Source organism: Mus caroli, chromosome 6 (genome assembly GCF_900094665.2).
Source record: "Mus caroli chromosome 6, CAROLI_EIJ_v1.1, whole genome shotgun sequence".
NCBI classification, from domain to species: Eukaryota; Metazoa; Chordata; class Mammalia; order Rodentia; family Muridae; genus Mus; species Mus caroli.
Genome location: NC_034575.1, coordinates 112,932,425 through 112,932,818, shown reverse-complemented (window position 1 = coordinate 112,932,818; position 394 = coordinate 112,932,425).

Here is a 394-nt window from a genome sequence, read left to right as displayed (position 1 = left end):
AGCTGAACCCATGAGCTCCAAGTTCAGTGAGAGACCACCTCAGGAAATAAGCGAGAGGCTGAGGTACTCAAGTGCCATTGATCAGTGACCTGTACACACACACACACACACACACACACACACACATTGGGGGATGGGGAAACACAACCAAATCAAATAGGGCTCAAGCTTCCAGTGGACAAGGCCAACTTTCCTCAGAAGCTAGAATGCCTGCCCTCAGGAGCCATTAGCCGTCCCACCCGCCAGCTGCTCACAGAGCATCCCTAGATGTTGCAAAGTCACTATGGCTGCTTCCTACAGAGCATTTCCTGAACCACAATACCCAGAATGCCCTGCTGGCGATGGGGTTGCAGAGATTGGGAAACATTTGGAGGAGCGGCACCTTGGTGTCTGT